Below are 22,960 nucleotides of genomic sequence, written 5' to 3' on the forward strand. Positions count from 1 at the left end.
AGGGGCAGCCGGCAGGGCTACCCTTTATCACCACTACTTTTCACACTAGCGATCGAGCCATTGGCTGAGGCTATTCGGCAAGACTCCAAAAAATCTGCTCCAGACTAAAGTCACATAAAATTACATTGTATGCAAATGATGATCTAATTTTCTTATCAAACCCTGCTATATCAGTGCACCACCTTATACAATGCATTAATTCATTTAGCACCTTTTCAGGTTATAAAATCAACTTTACTAAATCAGAGTCTATGCCTCTGGAGAATCTGCAGCAGGTACCTGACACTCAGAGTGTTTTCCCTTTTAAATGGTCACAGACAGGTTTTCTTTACCTAGGCATATTCATCACATCTACATTTAATCAATTATTCAAAGCTAACTTTACATAGTTATTTGACAAAATCAAACAGGATTTTGAACGATGGAGCACTCTTCTTATTTCTTAGCTTGGCCAAATATCCTTGCTCAAAATGAACATTCTTCCTCTTCTGCCCTACCCACTACGAATGATTCCAGTCATTTTCATCCAACAAACGCTTTAAAAAAAAAATGGCTGGTTTGGGTCTTTCATTTGGAACAAAAAAGACCCTGTTTTAAAATGTCTAAGTTACAGCTTCCCAGTGCTCTAGGGGATCTGAATTTTCCAGACATCAAAAAATATCAATTAAGTTCCTTTTTGTCTTATGTGGTTGACTGTATCTGCAGGGATCCCTTCTCAATTTGGCTGGACATTGAAGCCTCACAAATAAAATGACCTCTTCTTAATTTGCTTTTCCTCAATAAGATGAAATTAGTTAAGGAATATTGTCACAATCCAATAATAATTAACACAATCAAGGCTTGGAGGGCAGTGCGACAAACTGAGGGCAACGCAGCAAAAATATCACCCTTCACTCCAGTAATCGGCAGTCCAGATTTTCAGCCTGGCATAATGGATCCTGGATTTAACCTTTGGATTTCTAAGGGTACTTTCTACTTAGGAGACTTGTTTGATGAAGGAACGATGATGTCTTTTAGTCAAATACTGTAGTGCAGAAATTCAACATACCCAGCCAGGATCTTTTTGTTTCTTTCAGGTAAGAGATTATATACAGTAAAAACGTGATTGTTAATTGATTTCTATAGTTCTGACATAGAAAAGAGGGTGTTTTGTTCTCGGGGTGAAGTCTACATCAGAACTTTTTACAGCATCCTGAGGGAATGTTCTTGTGGAGAGGCTGAGCAGCTGGGAAAGGTCTGGGAGGAGGAGCTGGGAGTGGAAATTACAGCTGAAACATGGAAAAACATCTGTGATAATACAAAGAAAATTTCAGTTTATAATAGAACTGAAGTATTGCAGCTCAAAATTCTGCATAGAGCCCATCTGACTCATGATTGTCTCTCAAAATTTAAGATGGGGGTTTCTCCAATGTGTTCTAAGTGTAAAGGAAATATTCGACCTCTCACCCATTGTATTTGGACTTATCCCAAACCTCAGGCATACTGGAATGATATTTTGGGTGAAATGGAAAAGATTCTGAAGATGGAGCTTGAACTGGATCCCGTATCTTTTCTCTTAGGCCTACCCAGCAGTCGTATTATTAATGCACATCAGAAAAAACTGATTAACATCCTGACTTGTGCGAGGAAGAACATTTTACTTGGTTGGATATCCAATAAGGCCCCCGGACTTTCTGGTTGGTGTAAATTAATCATGGAATATATTGCTTTGGACTTTTTAATATGTATGGTACACTCAAAAACAAATAGTTTTCATAAAACGTGGCAACCTTTTCTACAATATGTAGATGTAAATCTGTCTGCTATACTAATAAGGGCTTTTGTATAGGATATGATGGTGATGTCCATACTTTGATGGAAGTACTTTGATAGTTGACATCTGTGAGGGCAAGAAATATAAATGTACCTGGAAATTGAAAGTTTTGTTATGCTGAACATAAAAAAAAAATGAAAAAAGAAGAATGGGATGATCTGGCAGATGAATGTGTGGCTGAAGAATTCATACAGGAGGCAGTTAGGCTGAACAGTGGTTGATAGGATATTGGAGTCTGTCATTAACAATGAGCCTTTGGGATACCTGAAGGTTCATGATAAACTGGGGTAGAGTTAGTATAGTTTTCTAAAGAGAGAATATTGTCTGACAAATCTGTTGGAATTCTTTGAGGAAATAACAGGCAGAATAGACAAAGTTGGGGAGAAAATTCAAAAATCGGAGGTTCAAAGTATTCGTGCTGGATTCCCTAAAGGTTAACTTGCAGATTGAGTCGGTGGCAAGGAAGGGAAATGCAACATTAACATTCATTTCAAGAGGATGAGGATGGAATCAGAATCAGATTTAATATCACTGGTATTTGTTGTGGAATTTGTTATCTTTCTGGCAGCAGTACTTGAAGTATACACGTGTCTATTAAATAGTTATGTTAAAATAAGCAGACAAACAATACGAAAGCAAGGATGAAATGCTGAGCCTTTATAAGGCATTGGTCAGACTGCGCTTGGGGTATTGCGAGTCATTCTCCAATGCCAGTGCATCTTTTTTAAGATAGTGGGACCAGAATGTCCAGAGGAGGTTCATGGGAACGATGTCAGGAACTAGAGTAACACATGAGGAGCGTTTGACTTTCTGTGCTTTGGTCACTGGAGTTTAGAAGAATGAGGGGGGATCTCTTTGAAACCTATCACATATTGAAAGGCCAAAATACAATGGAAGTAAAGAGGATGTATCCTATAGTGGACGAGTTGAGAACCAGATGACACAGCTTCAGAATTGTGGGACAACCATTTAGAAAAGTGATGAGAGAAAATTTTTAGCCAAAGGGTGGTGAATTTCTGGAATTTAGACAACTGTGCAGGCAGAGTCATTGGGTATACTTAAGGTGAAGGTTGATAGTTTTTTGATTAATCAGGGTATCAAAAGTTATGGGGAGAAAGCAGAAGAATGGGGTTGAGAGGGATAATAAATTAGCCATGATGGAATGACCTAATTCTGCTCTATGGCTTTTGGTCCTTATTTCTAAATTTTCACATGTTCATCTGACTGATAGGAAGCAGAGTCCACAGCTGCAGAGAAGCGCACCTTGTAACACAAGGACCCATCATGGAGAGTTCAACCAGAGGCTGTGCTGTGAGTTCATGGGAATGAACCAGCAGAAACCAGCATTTTCCACAACTCCCAGAGCAATCACTGGGTTTCAATGACTTACCTCAGCTTCTTTCCATGTCTTTTTGTCAGGGAAAAACCGATTACAGGTGTTTAAAGGAGGAAAGTAAAACCAGTTTTCATCACAAGGTCCTTGGGTTATACCATAAGGATTGTACAGTCACTCCTCCACCTCCTTGATAATTGCGGTCCCTTTCAATTAAACAGGTATTGAGTGTTAAATCAGATGTAATAATGACAGGGGAATATTAAAACACCAATTCCAAATAATCACAACACAGGAAACTCTCTGGATCCACAGAAATTGGTCAATGCTCTTTGTCCACTTCAGTGCCAGAGGACTGAGGTTTCTGGAGGGACACTATTCTTTGCAATAGGGAGAGGGTAAACCAAACAACTATGGATCAGAGTCTGACACTAATGGTGGGAAATTTTTATAAGCAGTTCTGAAGGACAGAACAAATTGAAGTTTAGAGATTGGCAGGTTATTCAGCAATAAAACATTTTGTTAAGAGATGGTTGTATCTCATGAGGAATTAAATTTTTAGAGCTCTCAAGTGTCAGTGAGGATTGGATGTTTGATATGGAAAACATCAATTTTAACAGTGTTTCAGAAAATCCCATGTGGATGATTCAAGTAGATCCAAGAGAAACAAATTTATGAAACATTTTGTTCTGTCCACACCTGGCTTTCAGGAGAGGGTGCACAGGAGATTCACCAGGACATTGCCTGAAATGGAGTGTTTCAGATATGAGAAGTGACAAGATGGACTTGGTTTGCTTCCCTGAAGTAAAGGAGACTGAATGAAGATGTGATCAAGATTCACAATATAAAGAAGGGCATAGAATTGGTGGGGTTGTCAGAAACTATTCCTCAGTACAGAGATATTTAAAACCAGAGGACATGGTTTAAGGTGAGGTGTAAGGTATTCAGAGGGCATCTGAATATTTTTCCATGAGGTGTATATTTGCAATCTTGGATGCATTTCCTGAGATGGGAGAGTTAGGTACTCACAGCACTTGGAAACATTGAAGCGATTGAATCACAATGGCATGATGGATGGCTATTGGCCATGTACTGGTGAAGGAGATGAGGTCGATTGTACTTGATGGCTGGCATGGATATGGTTGACAATGGCTTTTTTGTTGTACAATCTGTTGATTTTAAAGTGAATTTTTGATTACTTCAAGAAGTTCAAAACAAAAAGGAAAAGATCATGATTTGTGATGTGTGGAAGGATGTGCGACAGACAGCACCTCTACTTTGCTAGAATTTTGCATAGGTTCAGCATGTCATTTATCTCTGACAATATTTTATAGATGCATTGAGGAAAGTATCCTGACCAATTTCAATATAGCCTGGTATGGAAAAACAAAAGCAGAGGAATGAAAAATTCTACAGAAGATGGTGGATACACCCAGTCCATTCCAGGCAATGCCTTCCCGAAAATTGAGCACATTTACAAGGAATGCTGCCACAAGAAGTCTGCATCCATTATCAAGGACCCCCACTATCCAGGTCAGGCTCTCTTCTTGCTTCTACTATTAGGCAAGAGGTACAGAAGTCTTAGGCACCACACTGCCGCATTCAAGACTGTCATTACCCTACAATGCTCAGGCTCCTGAACTAGCATAGATATTTTATCTCACCTCAACTCTGAACTCATTCTACAACCTACAGGGAGAAAACAAGACAATAGTATACATGGAGAATGGTAGGATAGTAAGCAGTGGGAACATGGACGTCCAAGACTTTGGAGACCAGGCTCTGTCTCACTCTCTCACTCCAGGTGTCCCTATTTCACAGCGAGAGGGGATAGATACAAGTAGTTGTTCACAGGATTCCTGGGCGATGTGGAGAAATAATTTCAGCACATCTGCTCTGTGCCTTTCTGGTTCTCTGCCTAGTCTCAGCTACCTGAATCTCAACTACAGCCCTCCATATCAATCTCATCTATATACCATTCCAATCTTCTCTTAAATGTTGCAATTGAATCCATATCTATCACTTCAGCTGACAGTTCATTCCACACATGTACCACCCTTGGAGAGAAGTAATTACCCCTCAGGTTCCCCATAGATATTTTACCTTTAGCCCTGAACCTCTAACCTCTAGTTGTACTCTCACTCAACCTCAGGGGGAAAAGTCTGCAAGGGTTCCTCCAATCTATGCGCCATTATATTTTTGTATTCCTCTCTGAGATTTCCCCTCATTCTCCTGTGCTCCAGAGAATGAAGTTCTCGCCAATTCAACCTATTCCTGTAACTCAGATCCTCCCCAAGTACAACACCTCACAACTGTCTGCCGTAAATTCCACCTGCTATTTTTTCACTTTAGTTTCCCAGCCGGTTCAGATCGTGTTACAAGCTTTGATGGCCTCCCTGACTGTCCACTTTGCATCAATCTTGATGTCATCTGTAAATATTCTGGTCCAATTTGCCACATTATCATTTAAATCATTAACATACAGTGGATGATGAAGAACAATGGACCAATCACCGATCACTGAAGCACACCACTCAGAGAGACGATCATCTACAAACACCCTCTGGCTTCGTTCGCTAAGACAATGTTGCATCCAACTGACAGCTTCAGCCTGAAGGCCAAGTGACTTAACCCTACGGATCAGCCTCCTATTCTGGATTTTGTCAAAGGCCTTGCTAAAGTCCACGTAGAAAACATCCAATCCTTCTACATCTCACCCATTGCCCAGGACTTATTTAGTTTCTCTGCCAGAGCCTCTGCAGTGTCCGCACTAGCCTCCCTCTAGGTCTGAGGGGACACCTTGTCAGTGCCTGAGGATTTATGAACCTTAATTCACCTCAATATAGCCATGTACAGTCTGTGACCCCACTACATTTTTGCCTTAGTTCTGCAGTCTGTGTGTCTGTCTTCCAAGAAAGTACAGATGCAAAAAGAACATCAAGATCTCCCCCATTTCTTTTTGCCCCATGCATAGATTACCATAATAATCTTCAAGAGGACCAACTTTATCCCTTGCTGTCATTCTGATTTTCATATGGCTTTAGAAACCTTTGGGATTCTCTTTTATCTTATCTACCAGGCAACTTCATGTCTTCTTTTAGTGCTCCTGAGTTCTCTCTGAAATGCTATTTTCCATTTATTATGCCCCTTAAGTGACTTTCCTTAACAAAACTCTCAATATCCTCTGATATTGTTGGTAAAATTCCACCTTCACCAGAAAAACTGACACAACTCCGAACTGCCATCACAAAGAGCATCCTCACATCAGCCATTGCTGTCCAGTTGGGGACATCATCCTCTCACAATAAAAAAAAAGTACAGCAAAGTGCCAGCTCAGGTGATTGGCTGCTGTCTACCTCCTCTGCAGGGTTTGCATGTCTCCAGGACAAAGGACTGAGCAGGAAAAATCATTGTGACCATTAACCACCCTGCAAATTGCCTTCTTGAACAGTTCCCTTCTGCAAAACACCACAGACCTATTAAAATAAAAACTTCACACCATCTTAGAGTCAATTTGCCATTACTAGGGGAGATGATTGGGAAACTGAAAGGTCTGAAGGTAGATAAGGCACCTGGACCAGCTGGTGTACAACCCAGGGTTCTGAAATTGGTGGCTAAAGAGATTGTGCAGATATTAGTAATGATCTTTCAGATTCAATTGATTCTGGCATGGTTCTGAAGGAATCTTCATTTTTTATGAAGGGAGAGGCAAAAGAAAGGAAATTATGATCTGGGTAATCTGATGTCAGTGGCTGGGAAGATGGAGTCGATACGCAAGAATGGTTTTGGGGTACTTGGAGGCACATGATAACATAGGCTGTAGCCAGCATGGTTTCCATCAGGGGAAACCTCGCCTGACAAATCTTCTGGAATATTTTGAAGGAATAACAAGCAGGATAGACGAAGAAGATTCGTTGGATGTTGCGTACTTGGATTTTCAAAAGGCCTTTGCTAAAGTGACACACATGAGACTGCGTATCAACTTAAGAGCCCATCGAATTACAGAGAAGGTACTAGCCTAGATAAAGTATTGGCTGATTGACAGGAGGCAAAGAGTGAGAATGAGGGGAACCTTTCCTGGATGGCAGTCACTGATTAGTAATGTTCCACAGGGGTCTGTGTTGGGACCACTTCATCTTACATTATATGTCAGGGATTTGGATGATGAATTGCTGGCATTTCACCCGAGTTTGCAGATGATATGAAGATAGATGGAGTGACAGGTAGTTTTCAGGAATTAGAGGGGCTTCAAAATGACTATTATAGATTAGAACAGCGGTCCCCAACCACCGGGCCGCGAGGAAACGATATGATTTGGCGATATGAGTCAGCTGCACCTTTCCTCATTCCCTGTCACGCGCTGTTGAGTTTGAACCCACGTGAGGTCATGATCCGCGTGTCATCCACTTTAGCGCGGGAAGGAGATCAACTCCTCGAGCTTGCAAATGACGGCGGGCTGAAAAGTATGTCTGACATAACGTCTCTGCCGGCATTCTGGATCAAAGTCAAGGCTAAATATCCTGAGATAGCCATGAAAGCACTGAAAACGTTGATTCCATTTCCAACATATCTCTGCAAAGAATGTAACGAAAACTAAATAGCGGAATAGACTGGACACAAGGAACCCCGTTTGAGTATCACTGTCTCCCATCACCCCTCGATAGGACTGTCTTGTTGCAGAGAAACAAGCCCAGGGTTCCTACTAATTCAGCGATACTGGTGTGTTGCAATGATTTTATATGTTCATATGGGGAAAATATGTGCTGTGTGTTTAATATCCAAATGTTACTTAAAATGTTATGATACTATGGACTTATATAACCATATAACCATATAACAATTACAGCACAGAAACAGGCCATCTCTGCCCTTCTAGTCCGTGCTGAACGCTACTCTCACCTAATCCCACCGATCTACACTCAGGCCATAACCCTCCATTCTTTCCCTGTCCATATACCTATCCAATTTTTCCTTCAAATGATAATATCGAACCTGCCTCTATCACTTCTACTGGAAGTTTTTTCAACACTTACTTCAAGCTCCCCTGTCCTCCCCTGATAATTGACTTATCGCTATATTCATGCGAGGAAAATATGCACTGTGCGTTTAATATTAAATCCGTTAGATAAACCCTTTTAGAAACGAAATTGAGTGTATTAGCCACTTATCACCTATATTCCGGTCGCGATTAACATCCCCCCCCCCCCCCACAGAATTGGCAAAAGCGATTTGTAGAAAAAACTCGGCACGGACACGAAAGCGCAAGTCACGCATGCGCACTTGTGCCCGCGCAAGTCTTCATGGTCATTGTAGTCTTTCTCTGGGAAATCCAACGTATTTTACTGCTATTCTTGTCCGTTGGCAACCCTACCACACACCACCCACCCCCCCCACCGGTTGGCCGGTCCGCAAGAATATTGTCAATATGAAACTGGTCCGCAGTGCAAAAAAGGTTGGGGACCACTGGATTAGAAGATTCGAAAAGAAGTGGTAAATGGAATACAGTGTAGGGAAGTGTATAGTCATGCACATTGGTAGAAGAAATCAAAGTGAGACTATGTTCTAAATGCAGAGCAAATTCAAAAATCTGAGGTGCAAAGGAATTTGGGCATCCTAGTGCAGGATTCCTTAAAGATTAGTTTGCAGGTTGAATCAGTGGTGCGGAAGGCAAATGCGATATTAGATTCCTGTTGAGAGGACTATGATATTAATCAAGGATGTAATGTTGAGACTTTATAAAGCACTGATGAGGCCTCAGTTGGAGTATTGTGAGCAGTTTTCAGTGCCCTTATCCAAAAATGGATGTGCTAGTGTTGGAGAGGGTTCAAAGGAGGTTCAGGAACATGATTCTGGAATTTAAAGGCTTGTCATGGGACTGTGTGAGACAAGATGGAAAGGGAGTCGATGTTTGGATTCTGATGAATACAAATTGATCTATTCAGGAGATAATAAACAGGAAATAACACCAAACTCTCAAAGAAGAAAAATCCTGATGGGATTCTGGGCATTATTGGACTGAGTAATTCTGATGAAACTCTGAAGGCAATAAATGAACATTTCATTAATGGTAGGATATGCTTCAACAGCCAATAATAGTGAAGAAGATAAAGTAAGTTTTATCATATCTTACAAGAAGTAAAGGACCACTGCAAATCACATGAAAATGAAAATAGCAAAAAAAATTGTCCTTGATCTTTGATCCTCGATAACCAATGTTTGCTAAACTTTCCTTTTTACAGGATTAAACAGATTATGTACATACAATATTTCACTTTAGAAGGACTCCCACTTGCCAAGCATCTCTTTGCTGGAAAACAATCTATTCCAATCTACACCTGGCAGATCCATCTAAATTGACCTTCCTCTAGATTAGAAATTCACCTGAGGATCAGTCCTATTCTTCATCATGATGTCTTGAAACTAATGAAATCATGATCACTCAATCCAAAATGCTTCCTCCACTCACTTCTGTCACCTGTTCTGTCTCAGTGCTATATTCTGGAACATTTTTGATATTTTGAAGAGATGTTGTGTGTCAGTTAAGTTATCAAATCAGGCACAAGTACAACCTTTGCCAGCTCTGTGGATATGCTCCCTATTGTCTTCATCCTCACCATCAGGCGTACAAGTATGTTTTCCTGTGAAGTGACACTGCGGAGAAATCTGTCTGCTCTACACAAGAGAGTCTCTAACTCATCTTCCATCTCAATAGCTCAGAGATGAATGTCCTGAACAAGAGACATTTCGTTTAGGACATCCTGGTCAACTCTGAGGCTGAGCTACGCAGATGTTCCCAATGAGTGGACAGGTCGTAAGGCTGCGGGACTGGAAGGCATCCCAGGGCGAGTACTTAGGATGTGCACAGCACAGCTAGCTGGTGTGTTTACAGACATTTTTAATCTCTCCCTCTCCCAGTGTAGAGTGTCCTCCTGCTTCAAACTATCCACCATTGTCTCTGTACCAAAAAAGACCAGGCGTGCATGGCTGTATGGCTGGCGTCCTGTTGCTCTCACCTCAATAACAGGCAAATGCTTTGAGAGTCTGGTCAAGGATTACATCTGCAGCTTACTACCACCCAAACTGGACCCCTACAATTCGCCTACGGACACAACCGATTGACAGATGACGCAATAGCCACTGCTCTACATACCGTCCTTACACATCTGGAGAAGAAGGATGCTTATCAACTGGGCTTGTACTCGTTGGAATTTAGAAGATTGAGGGGGGATCTGATTGAAACGTATAAAATCCTAAAGGGATTGGACAGACTAGATGCAAGAAGATTGTTCCTGATGTTGGGGAAGTCCAGAACGAGGGGTCACAGTTTGAGGATAAAGGGGAAGCCTTTTAGGACCGAGATTAGGAAAAACTTCTTCACTCAGAGAGTGGTGAATCTGTGGAATTCTCTGCCACAGGAAGCAGTTGAGGCCAGTATATTGGCTATATTTAAGAGGGAGTTAGATATGGCCCTTGTGGCTACGGGGATCAGGGGGTATGGAGGGAAGGCTGGGGCAGGGTTCTGAGTTGGATGATCAACCATGATCATAATAAATGGCGGTGCAGGCTCAAAGGGCCAAATGGCCTACTCCTGCACCTATTTTCTATGTTTCTATATGTGAGAATGCTGTTCTTGGACTACAGTTCAGCATTCAACACCATAGTTCCTTCCAGGCTCGACAAGAAACTCAGAGGACTCGGCCTTGTGCAGCTGGATAGTGGATCTCCTGTCAGGTCGCAAGCAGTTTGTAAGAGTGGGCTCCCTCACCTCCAACCCTCTGACTCTCAATACAGGAGCCCCTCAGGGCTGCATACTGAGTCCCATCCTTTACTCCCTGTATACCTATGACTGTATTGTCAGCCACAGCTCCAAAATGCTAATTAAATTTTCCGACAACACTATGTTGATTGGCTTATCTCAAACAATAATGAGGTGGCCTACAGGGAAGAAGTTATCTCTCTGACACAGTGGTGAAACAACCTCACCATCAATTATGCAAAAACAAATGAGCTGGTTGTAGATCACAGGAGGAAAGGAGACGGGCTAACCCCTATTGACATCAGTGGATCTGGAGTAGAGGGGGTAGACAGCAATTTCCTCAGCATCCATATCACCGAGGACCTCACAGGGTCTGTGCACACCAGCTGTGTGGTGAAAACAGCACAACAGTGCCTCTTTCACCTCAGGCGGTTGAAGAAGTTTCGTATGGGCCCCAAATCCTGAGAACTTTCTACAGGGGCAGAATCAAGAGCATCCTGATTGGCTGCATCACTGCCTGGTATGGGAACTGTACCTCCCTTAATCACAGGACTCTGCAGAGAGTGTGCGGACAGCCCAGTGCATCTGTAGTTGTGAATTTCCCATGATTCAGGACATTTACAATTGCAGGTGTGTATAAACAGCCTGTAGGATCATTAGGGACCCAGGCCATCCCAACCACCATCTTTTGCAGCTGCTACCATCCGGGAAGCAGTACCGCAGCATAAAAGCCAGGACCAACAGGCTCCAAGACAGCTTCTTCCACCAGGCCATCAGACTGATGAACTCACACTGATTTGAGTATACTCTATATTACATCGACTGTTCTATTTATTATAAATTACTATGAGTGCAGATTGCACATTTGGACAGAGACATAATGTAAAGATTTTTACTCCTCATAAAGAAATAAAGTCAATTTAATTCAAATCAATTAAATTTCCTTCCGCACCCCATCCGGAATCAATAGCCACAAATTCCCATTTCCCACAGTCCCAGCACAGTGCATGTACATTCATTCCTCACAGCAGTATATTTATAAAGCTTCCGGAATCAATGGACCTTACCTGCCACATCACTGACAAGCAGTGCGGTCACCACCAAAACCCACACCAACATCATGTTTCTTCCCTCAAACCTGAAACACAAGAAAATAATTCATCATTAGCATCAAGTTTCCCAGTGAAAGTGGGGATATCCTGCTGCCATTCCCACCTCTCTCTCTCTCTCTCTCCAAGATGCTTGTGTCAATTAGATTTCCAGTCCTGATGCACCCCTATATATATGTGTAGATCTGAGACCTTGGAGGCTTTGAGAACCATTCAAATCAAACCCATTTGGCCACACCTCACACCTAAAAATCTCTGCCAACCAATCACTGATTGACAAGCTTGAATGACATAATTGGGAAACCACAGGAGTGTCTTGAGAACTCCAAGTGTGGCTGTAGAATGTTGTTCTGTAACTGAACATTGAGAATTGGAGGCTGCAGAGAACATTTATGTTTTCATAATGATTTTCATGAAATCAGATTTAGACAGCTAAGATATAGGAGCAGAATTAGGACATTTGCCCATCGAGTCTGCTCTGCCATTTCATCATGGCTGATCCATTTTTTCTCTCAGCCCCAATCACCTGCCTTCCTTCCCCTAATCCTTCATACCCTTACCAATCACAAATCTCTACAGTCCCGTCTGGCAACAAGTTCCACACATTCACTGCTCTCTGGCAAAAGAAGTCCCTCATCTATATTCTAAAAGGACACCCCTCTGTTTTGAGGCTGTCCCCTCTGGTCTTTGATACTCCCACCATAGGAAACATCCTCTCCATATCCACTGTATTAAGGCTTTTTAGCTCTTTCAATTTCAATGAGATTACCCCTCATTCTTCTCAATTCTAGTGAATACAGACCCAGAGCCATCAAACACTCTTCATATAAAATGCCCTTTAATCCTGAAATCAGTTTTGTGAACCACCTTTGAATCCTCTCCAGTTTCTCTGTATTTGATCTGCCACTTCTTCTGCCCATTATCCTAATCTAAGTCCTTCTGTTGCTTCTCTGTTTCCTCAAAACTACCTGCCCCTTCGTCTGTCTTTGTATCGTCTGCAAACTTTGCAACAAAAACATCAATTCCATCCTCCAAGTCAGTGACATATAACATAAAACCAATTGTTTCCAACATAGACCCCTGCGGTACCCCACTAGTCACCGGCAGTAAAACAGAAATGGCTACTTTTATCCTACTCTTTGACTTGTGCCAATCAGCCACTGATTTACCCTTGCTAGAATCTTTTCTGTAATGCCATGGGCCACAGAGAGGCTACAGAAGGATTTAGACAGATTAGGTGAATGGGCAAATAAATGTCAGATGGAATATAATGTTGGGAAGTATATGGTTTGGCACTTTGGTAGAAGAAGTGAAAGAGTTGACTATTCTATAAATGTAGAGAAAATACCAAAAAAAACTGAGACACCAAGTGTGCAGGATTCCCTAATTGATAACTTGCAGTTTGGCTTTGTGGTGAGGAAGGCAAATGCAATGCAATGCAATTCATTTCAAGAGGACTAAAGTATAAGAGCAAGGATGTAATGTTGAGAATTTTTATGGTCTTTGACAAGGTGCCGCATATGAGGCTGCTTAGCACGATAAGAGCCTATTGAATTACTGGGCAGTTACTAGCATGGGTGGAGCATTGGTTGATCAGCAGAAAGCAGAGAGTGGGTAGAATGTGATCCTATTCTGGCTGGCTGCCGTTTACCAGTGGAGTTCCACAGGGGTCGGTATTGGAGCCGCTGATTTTTACAATGTACGTCAATGATTTGGACGATGGGATTAATGGATTTGTGGCTAAAATTGCCGATGATACATTGATAGGTGGAGGAGCGGGTAGTTTTGAGGAAACAGAAAGCCTGCAGAGAGACTTAGATAGTTTAGGGGAATGGGCTAAGAAGTAGAAAATGAATTACAATGTTGGAAAGTGTATGGTCATGCATTTTGGTGGAAGAAATAAACGGGCAGACTATTATTTAGAGGGAGAGAGAATTTAAAATGCAGAGATGCAAAGATACTTAGGAGTCCTTGTGCAGGATAAGACCATAAGACAAAGGAGCAGAATTTGGCCATTTGGCCCATCGAGTCTGCTCCACCATTTTATCATGAGCTGATCCATTCTCCCATTTAATCCCACTCCCTCGCTTTCCCACCATAACCTTTGATGCCCTGGCTACTCAGATACCTGTCAATCTCTGCCTTAAATACACCAAATGACATGACCTCCACTGCTGCCCGTGGCAACAAATTCCATAGATTCATCACCCTCTGACTAAAAAAATTTCTTCGCTTTTCTGTTCTGAATGGGCGCCCTTCAATCCTTAAAGTCATGCCCTCTCGTACGAGACTCCCCCATCATGGGAAACAACTTTGCCACATCCACTCTGTCCATGCCTTTCAACATTCAAAATGTTTCTATGAGGTCTCTCCTCATTCTTCTAAACTCCAAGGAATACAGACCAAGAGCGGATAAACGTTCCTCATATGTTAACCCTCTCATTCGCGGTATCATTCTAGTGAATCTTCTCTGTACCCTCTCCAACGTCAGCACATCCTTTCTTAAATAAGGAGACCAAAACTATCCACAGTACTCCAAGTGAGGTCTCACCAGTGCCTTATAGAGCCTCAACATCACATCCCTGCTCCTATACTCTATTCCTCTAGGAATGAATGCCAACATTGCATTCGCCTTCTTCACCACTGACTCAACCTGGAGGTTAACCTTAAGGGTATCCTGTACGAGGACTCCCAAGTCCCGCTGCACCTCAGAACTTTGAATTTTTTCTCCATTTAAATAATAGTCTGCCCATTTATTTCTTCTGCCAAAGTGCATAACCATACACTTTCCAACATTGTATTTCATTTAGCACTTCTTTGCCCATTCTTCCAATCTATCCAAGTCTCTCTGCAGACTCTCCGATTCCTCAGCACTACCGGCCCCTCCACCTATCTTTGTATCATCAGCAGTCTTAGCCACAAAGCCATCTATTCCATAATCCAAATCATTGATGTACAACGTAAAAAGAAGCGGCCCCAACACGGACCCCTGTGGAAAACCACTGGTAACCGGCAGCCAACCAGAATAGGATCCATTTATTCCCACTCTGTTTCCTGACAATCAGCCAACGCTCTATCCACGTATGTAACTTTCCTGTAATTCCATGGGCTCTTATCTTGTTAAGCAGCCTCATGTGTGGCACCTTGTCAAAGGCCTTCTGAAAATCCAAATATACAACATCCACTACATGTCCCTTGTCTACCCTACTTGTAATTTCCTCAGAAAATTGTAATAGGTTTGTCAGGCAGGATTTTCCTTTAAGAATGCATGCTGAGTTCTGCCTATCTTGTCATATGCCTCCAGGTACTCTGTAACCTCATCCTTGACAATCGACTCCAACAACTTCCCAACCACTGATGTCAAGCTAACAGGTCTATAATTTCCTTTTTGCTTCCTTGCCCCCTTCTTAAATAGCGGAGTGACATTTGCAATCTTCCAGTCCTCCGGAACCATGCCAGAATCTATCTACTTTTGAAAGATCATTGCTAATGCCTCTGCAATCTCCACAGCTACTTCCTTCAGAACATGGGGGTGCATTCCATCTGGCCCGGCAGATTTATCTACCTTTAGACTATTCAGCTTCCTGAGAACTTCCTCTGTCGTAATTTGGACTGCGCACACTTCTCTTCCCTGCCACCCTTGAGTGTCCGGTACACTGCTGATGTCTTCCTCAGTGAAGGCTGATGCAAAATACTCATTCAGTTCCTCCGCCATCTCCTTATCTCCCATTACAATTTCTCCAGCATCATTTTCTATCGGTCCTATATCTACTCTCACCTGTCTTTTACTCTTTATATACTTGAAAAAGCTTTTAGTATCCTCCTTAACATTATTTGCTAGCTTCCTTTCATAGTTCATCTCTTCCCTCTTAATGACCTTCTTAGTTTCCTTTTGTAAGCTTTTAAAAACTTTCCAATCCTCTGTCTTCCCACTAATTTTTGCTTCCTTGTATGCCCTCTCCTTTGCTTTAACTTTGGCTTTGACTACTCTTGTCAACCACAGCTGCTTCCTTTTACAATTCGAAAATTTCTTTTGTTGGAATCTACCTGTTTTGCACCTTCCTCACTTCTCGCATAAACTCCAGCCACTGCTGCTCTGCCGTCCTTCCTGCCAGTGTCCCATTCCAGTCAGCTTTGGCCCGTTCCTCTCTCATACCACTGTAATTTCCTTTACTCCACTGAAATACTGACACATCAGATTTTGGCATTCATTTCTAGAGGTATAGAATGTCTCCAACGTTATTTCCCATGGTTGGGGTTTCTAGGACAAGAGGGCACAACTTCAGGATGGGGATGATGGGGAGGGCTGAAAGAGGGTGAACAGAGTTGGTGACTGATCAAAGGTACATGCAGGGCCAGAGAGAATACTAAAACAGAGATATATTTTTGCATTTCAAGGGGTATCCCACTGAAATCACCAACAGTTTATCAGAACTAAAATGTGAATGGTTAGAGTAGTAGTATGTAGAATGGGTTAAATGAAAGTTGGTGAATTTTAATAAAATTGAGGTACATGTCAGATTGTTGACACAGGAATGATGCAGAGCACGTTCGTCTGGAACTCACATTCTTCCTTGAGCAGGTCCATTGTTTGGTTTTCTCTAACAGCTAAGATGTGTTGTAGATACAGCTAGAAATTCCTGTCCAAACTCCTTGCTGAAAAGTGCAATTGATGCAAAACTTTAAGATGTCATTGTATTCATTTTGATGATATCTGAGTGAACTTAAAGAATTCCAGTGTAACACAATAGAATACCTTTGAGACCGCCTTGTTTTTGTTCACCAAAGTCTTTACAATACCTGACCACCTGCTATTTGACTTCATAATTCTCATTCTACCAGCAGATTAAATTTCAGCATCAGGTAAACCAGCACACCAGGACCCATCCACTCACCATCATTTACTGGTTCCTTACCATGTAAAATCTTCTGTTTTGCTCTTTCTCCCATCAAACAGCACAACTTTCCATTTCCCTATAGTACACTCCAAGTGTAGCATTTCTCAATTCATCTGCAATATAAGATAGTTCAGAACATTATCTGTGCCCCAGACAATGACTGTGGGTACAGGTCCATTGCATATACTATAAATGTAGACGATTTATTGGATAAGTTTCGAAGAAATAAAATATCACAAAAATGATTGTCAAAGACTTCTTTGAAACCTTGCAAAGTCATGTGCTCATTATGGTAGAGGTTTCTTTTTCTGCACCATGTCCTGTTCACTGCAGCATTTCCTCTTTGTGTGTACTTTCCCCCAAACTCACCTCTCATCCCTGAAACCACCAACTAAAGAGCTCTCTCTCTCTCTGTTTTGATCTGTGGGAAGTTCTTGTTGACCCATCTTTGGAAAGATGTGAAGGTTTAAGAAAGAGTTCATAAACTGCATCATACCTTTCAGCTCTCTCTCCATCGCAAGCAAAATGTAGAATCAAAGGAATAAAGAAGAAATCCAGCTGTAGGATTACCAGTGGTACGTGGTTTTACATGGGGAATGTGACAGTATGCAGTATTCTGAACACTGCATGGCATTCGGGACACATCCTGTGGACAGTAGGCGTACTCAAGAGGGGGATTCCATATCAATATTCATCATGCAGGGACAGTGCAGTCAGGGGCCAGAGGGACACTTGTGGGAGATTTGGTGATTATTAGAAGATACTGGCAAAAAGTTCACTCTAGTACAGGCTGAAGACAGGTGGAGGCAGTTTTCAACCTGACTGCTTTATGACTCAGCACACACAAAATGCTGAAGGAACTCAGCAGGCCAGGCAGCATCCATGGAAAAGAGTAAACAGTTAATGTATTGGGCTGAGTGAATAATGACACCCAAAGCTATGATAAAATGCAGTACTGCCTGGATTTTGTCAGTAGTCGGAGGGAATGTGTATATCTGTGAGTAACCCACATGCCTATGCAATCGAGTTATACGAGTCCAAGAGAGGAGAGGAGCTGATACAGTGATACCCAGGGGGAACCACTGGGCTTGTCTGGAATAGATTGTAAGAAGAATCCTGCCTGAATGTGGTTTTTACATTACAATAACTGTTTCCTGACCATATTACCTGTTAGAAACAAACTTTCCTCTCATTTATTTGGTGAACAACACCTCCAACATCACAACATCAGAAAGAGCTTATTACAAAGGACAGGTGAACTGCAATCTGACTAGAAACGGAAATCATGTGATATACTGACTGAATTAAAGATTACAGGGCAGAGCTCCATTAGCCAGATATGGAAGGTTTCTGCAACTGACTGTTTATGACAGTCACCCAGACAAAGGATTGCACAAGTATGTAGCACTGGACTAGCACCCATTCTACATTTAACTGCTGATTGGGAAAAGAGCATCGGGAAGGATAAGGAAGTCATAAACAATTGTTGAAAAGGGTAAAGGACCATGAGAATAGTGCCAAAAATTGTTCTTGAGAATTCCTACTTTTGGAACAGTATTCAGAATTGGGGCTTGAATGTACACGTCCATTCCTGCATTTGACTCACCTCTCAAATGCTCATTATTGTACAACTGATTGTTACCATGATCATTATTATTTTAGTTTGCAGGTAAAATGTTGCTGTATGGGCACGGTCATGTAATGGAATAAACAACAGAGGTGCAAGGGCTCTAAACCTTAATGTCTTGTTGGTTATTCTAGGGAACGGGCCTAGAGGGGGATCTGTGGTAGAGGAAAGATTAATCATGACCACCAGTTAGTAAATAGAGACGTGGGTTGTGGTAATGTGGTTATGGAACCACAATGTCTAAAAGTAAACAACATTGAACTTTCAGGAATTTCATTAATTATAAACAAAAACAGAAGATATTCTGCAGAGGCTGGAAATCCAGGGTAACACACAATAAATGCTAAAGGACCTCAGCAAGTCAGTCAGCATCAACATGCACCTATTGTTATATTAAACAATTGGATTTAATTGAGAGACTTGTGGATAATCATTTTATTTTGTAATGAAGACCTAGTCTGTCACTTAATTAAGTCTTCCCGTAACCACTACTCTGTTACCTAAATGTAGTTTTACAGGTAAAGCCATCAACTGAGAATGTAAGCTGCTCCAAATTCATGCTCAGGTAGATCAGCTTTGACAGGTCTTCTGGTGTACTGCAGTTTCTAAAAAAAAAAATCACCTGTTACTTCAAACACCAAGATCAGTTACTTTCCACACACAGTAACAATGAATGCAGACTGCACTTGAAGAGTTCTATGGGAAAGTGGGATGTTGTACATTTGATGGGTGACAAAGCAAAGTGGAATGTTTCACATGGTGAGGGACCTGTAAATGTTGGTGTGTGGAGAGGTCCTGACGTGCTGGTTCACCAGATGCAGAAAGTTAATCTGTAGGTGGATGTTGTCTGATGCTGTAAGAGCTTTGGAGAACAAAAGCAAGTCCAAACTTGGATTGGAGGAACAATACCTCATATTCTGTTTGCGTAGCCTCCAACTGGAGAGCACGAGCATCAATTTCTCTAATTTCCAGAAATTTCTCTCCTCCCCCTTTCTCTCTTTTTTCCATTCTTCATTCTGCTTACCCTCTCATCCATTCCTGACTCCTCACCTTCCTATCACCTCTTTGTGACTCTTTTTATTCTTTCTTCCATGTTCCACTATTCTCTCCTATTAGATTCCTTCTTCAGCCCTTTACCTCACCAACTGAACATCTCCCAGCTTCTTAATACCCATCAACCTTCCAGCACCCAACGAGCTTCCACTCACCTGGTCACCTATCACAGGCCAACTTGTACTCTTTCGCCTTACCCTACCTTCTTAATTTGGCTACTGCCCCCTTCCTATCCAGTCATGATGAAGTGTCTCTGAACAAAAATCAACTGTTTATTCCCTTCCATAGATGCTGCCTGACTTGCTGAGTCTCTGCAGCATTTTGTCTGCATTGCTGAAGGACTCTCACTGATAATCTGCAGTGTGACTGTGAACCATTATTTGCAGTTCTTGTGTTGATTTGGTCTGCGTACCCAAGGCAGGAAATATTTGCCTTGAATAAGTGCAACATTGATTATCAGATGGATATTTGGAGTGAGTGAAATGTCCACTGAAGATATATTATTCAGAATTTGTCAAAACTCATTGGGATAAAAAATGCCAGTGATCTGATTGAGAGTTCTAGGATTCTGAGGGGAACTGTGGGTGCATAATGGAAGATAGAACATAGAATAGTACAGCACAGGACAGGCCCTTCGGCCCACAATGTTGTGCCGACCCTTAGACCCTGCCTCCCATATAAACCCCCACCTTAAATTCCTCCAATACCTGTCTAGTAGTCTTTTAAATTTCACTAGTGTATCAGCCTCCACCACTGACTCAGGCAGTGCATTCCACGCACCAACCACTCCCTGAGTAAAAAACCTTCCTCTAATATCCCCCTAGAACTTCCCACCCCTTACCTTAAAGCCATATCCTCTTGTATTGAGCAGTGGTGCCCTGGGGAAGAGGTGCTGGCTATCCACCTTATCTATTCCTCTTATTATCTTGTACACCTCTATCATGTCTCCTCTCATCCTCCTTCTCTGCAAAGAGTAAAGCCCTAGCTCCCTTAATCTTTGATCATAATGCATACTTTCTAAACCAGGCAACATCCTGGTAAGTCTCCTCTGTACCATTTCCAATGCTTCTACATCCTTCCCATAGTGAGGCGACCAGAACTGGACACAGTACTCCCAGTGTGGCCCATCCAGAGATTTATAGAGCTGCATCATTACCTCACAACTCTCAAACTCTATCCCTCGACTTATGGAGGCTAACACCCCATAAGCTTTCTTATCCCATCTACCTGTGAGGCAACTTTCAGAGATCTGTGGACATGTACCCCCAGATCCCTCTGCTCCTCCGCACTTCCAAGTATCCTACCATTTACTTTGTACTCTACCTTGGAGTTTGTCCTTCCAAACTGTACCATCTCAGGGTTGAACTCCAACTGCCACTTCTCAGCCCACTTCTGTATCCTATCATTGTCCCTTTGCAATCTTCAAAAATCCTCTACACAATCGACAACACCACCAACCTTTCTGTCATCTGCAAACTTGCCAACCCACCATTCTACTCCCACATCCAGGTCGTTAATAAAAATCACGAAAAGCAGAGGTCCCAGAACCGATCCTTGTGGGACACCACTAGTCACAACCCTCCAATCCAAATGTAGGCTGCAGGCTGGGGCCTTGAGCCGGGAGCTTGGCTGCGGCGTGCTCGAGGCTTGGGTCCTGGGAGCTTGGCTGCGGCGTGCTCGAGGCTTGGGTCCTGGGAGCTTGGCTGCGGCGTGCTCGAGGCTTGGGTCCTGGGAGCTTGGCTGCGGCGTGCTCGAGGCTTGGGTCCTGGGAGCTTGGCTGCGGCGTGCTCGAGGCTTGGGTCCTGGGAGCTTGGCTGCGGCGTGCTCGAGGCTTGGGTCCTGGGAGCTTGGCTGCGGCGTGCTCGAGGCTTGGGTCCTGGGAGCTTGGCTGCGGCGTGCTCGAGGCTTGGGTCCTGGGAGCTTGGCTGCGGCGTGCTCGAGGCTTGGGTCCTGGGAGCTTGGCTGCGGCGTGCTCGAGGCTTGGGTCCTGGGAGCTTGGCTGCGGCGTGCTCGAGGCTTGGGTCCTGGGAGCTTGGCTGCGGCGTGCTCGAGGCTTGGGTCCTGGGAGCTTGGCTGCGGCGTGCTCGAGGCTTGGGTCCTGGGAGCTTGGCTGCGGCGTGCTCGAGGCTTGGGTCCTGGGAGCTTGGCTGCGGCGTGCTCGAGGCTTGGGTCCTGGGAGCTTGGCTGCGGCGTGCTCGAGGCTTGGGTCCTGGGAGCTTGGCTGCGGCGTGCTCGAGGCTTGGGTCCTGGGAGCTTGGCTGCGGCGTGCTCGAGGCTTGGGTCCTGGGAGCTTGGCTGCGGCGTGCTCGAGGCTTGGGTCCTGGGAGCTTGGCTGCGGCGTGCTCGAGGCTTGGGTCCTGGGAGCTTGGCTGCGGCGTGCTCGTCTTGGAATGCGGAGGCTGGTAACTCAGAGGCTGGAGCTGAGAGACCAACTGGAAACTGAACATCAACATAGAGCCAGGACTTGTCCTTCAAAAAGCCAGGAGTCATCGTTAATACAACACCAACATGAGACAGGACAGTATATAGACATAGAACCGGGACTTATAATTAGACAAGCCGGGACTCAACCTCTCCACACCAAGGTGGGACAGGTCCACCTGTTGGGTAACGGCAGAACAGCTGGACTTACCCAACAGAGGCAAAGGCAAGACAAGACATATCCGCCTGCAGGGCAATGGCAAAACAGCCTGACTTACTCCATGGAGGCAAGGAAAAGACAAGACAACACATGACCCCCCGACAGGGCAACAACAGAACGGCCTGACTTACCCCATGGAGGCAAGGACAATACAAGACAGAAACCCCCCACAGGTCAACGGCAAAACGGCCAGACTTACCCTACGGAGGGGAGGACAAGAAGAGACAAACACCAAAGAACGACAGACAGTTCCATCTCTGCTCTGGGGTTGCTCTGAGTCACAGTTACAGCCAGCAACCTCAGCTGGCTACGGGAATAGCCAGGTCCCTACCTAGCTCAGAGTGGCTGACAGCCACTCAGCTGGCCCAGGAAACAGCCAAATCCATACCACAAAGTCTACTCCAATGAGTGGCAACAATGCTTCATGAAGCAGTGGTCCTCTAACCAGGCCTAGAGATCATGAATGGTTTCACCAGCCTTCCATCAGCAGGTTGTTCCAAGGGGGACTGACAAGACAAACCAGCAACCCACACTCACCCCCAAGGCTACTTATATTCCAAGCCCGAAGATGGGAATCAGGTGCCTACGATAAACTCAGCCAGAGGAGAGACAGCTGGAAGACCCGGAGTCCTGAGTCCATGGACCGGACCCTGAACCAGAATGCGGTCTTCACGGACCGGACCATGACACTACAGTGTGGAACCTTGTCAAATGCCTTACTAAAATCCAT

At 43.4% G+C, this 22,960-nt stretch overlaps 1 pseudogene; it reads right to left on the reverse strand.

Annotated features, from left to right (window-relative positions):
• LOC140186874 (C-type lectin-like) overlaps positions 1-22,250 on the reverse strand; it is a 36,337-nt pseudogene extending 14,087 nt beyond the window's left edge.
• Positions 22,251-22,960: the final 710 nt, after the last annotated feature.

Source organism: Mobula birostris, chromosome 23, assembly GCF_030028105.1.
Source record: "Mobula birostris isolate sMobBir1 chromosome 23, sMobBir1.hap1, whole genome shotgun sequence".
NCBI lineage: Eukaryota > Metazoa > Chordata > Chondrichthyes > Myliobatiformes > Myliobatidae > Mobula > Mobula birostris.